The sequence below is a fragment of the Penaeus monodon genome, chromosome 1 (assembly GCF_015228065.2).
Source record: "Penaeus monodon isolate SGIC_2016 chromosome 1, NSTDA_Pmon_1, whole genome shotgun sequence".
Taxonomy (NCBI): domain Eukaryota; kingdom Metazoa; phylum Arthropoda; class Malacostraca; order Decapoda; family Penaeidae; genus Penaeus; species Penaeus monodon.
In genome coordinates, this window is record NC_051386.1 from 15,892,359 (window position 1) to 15,894,005 (window position 1,647).

A 1,647-nucleotide genomic window follows, 5' to 3' on the forward strand; every position below is an offset into this window, starting at 1 on the left:
TTTTTTATCTGTGCTTGCATGAATGCACTGCAGTCATGAGATACAGAGCATTAACAGAGACCTAACAATGCTTATGTTGTAGATCCAAAATTGAATTAACAAAACAATTAATTAAATCATTGTCGAGCAGTTGGTCTTAGAACCCCTTTGAACTCGCATACCCTCATAGGTATATGAAACACACGATAGGTATACTAGAGGTTACCTGTTTCTCTCGCCCCCTCTTTCCCTCTCGCTCTCCAGTTTGCAATATGCAACTTGCAAAACCAAACAGCCGGAAAACTCACGAACTTCTGACAAACGAGTCAATAAACAGTCTCAATTAAGCCAATCTTTGCAACGAGAGTAAACAGCTCTCTGCAGGTCTAACTGTGTAATGTTACAAGCGGATTGCATAACACAATTTGCAAGCTGTTATTAAGACTAATAGACTACGCATGCTCCTCTCACTACATTTATACAACAGAATTTGAATGGCGGAATTACCTTTGATTGACTTGGTGTAAATGGTTTTTGTCTTGGTAATGATAAAAGGCCTTTTATTAGAAATGAGGTGATGACGATGATACTGAGAATGATTTTGATAATATTTCATAATTATGATAACCACTGTAATACTGTTAAGAACAATGGTAGTAGTAGTAGTAGTAGTAATAGTAATAATGATGATGATAGTAATAATAATGATAGAAACAATAGTAGTAGTAATAATGATAATGGTAATCGTAATGGTGATGATAATTATAATATAATAATGAGAACAGTCATAACAATGATAATAATAATAGATATTATTTTTTACTATTATCATAAAGATAGTAACAGTATAGTGTAATGATAATTACAATAATAATGATAACAATAATAATGATGATGGCAATAAACAATAATAGTAACAAAACAACTATCATCATTATCAGTACTTTTATCATTATTATTATTGTTGTTATTGATATTATTGTCATTGTTGTTGCTATCATCATCATCATCATCATCATCATCATCATCATCATCATCACCATCACCATCACCATCACCATCACCATCATCATCATCATCATCATTATTTTGCTTCATTTATTATTATCATCGTTATTATTATTATTACTAATAATAATACTAATAGTACAACAACAACAACTACTACTACTACTACTACTACTACTACTACTACTACTACTACTACTATTATTATTCCTACTACTACTACTACTACTACTACTACTACTACTACTACTATTCCTAATACTAATTTTATTATTATTATTATTGTTGTTGCTGTTATTGTTATTGTCATGAGTATCCTCATCTTCATCATATCATTATTGTGATAACCGCTGTTCTCCGTGCCTCCAGGTCAAAATAACAGAGGATCCCGACACTACGCAGCAATATATCCCTATCTAGCCTTCTATTTCTCTCTCACCTACATGTATACATACATTTGTGTGTGTGTGTGGGTGGGTGGGTGTGTGTGGGTGTGGGTGTGGGTGCAAACATACATATGTGAACATATGTGTTTTATATACATGCATCTGCATGTGTGTATATATTTATATATATATGCATATATATACATATACATATACCATATACGTATATATACATATATACATATACATATACATATATGTATACGTAATACCT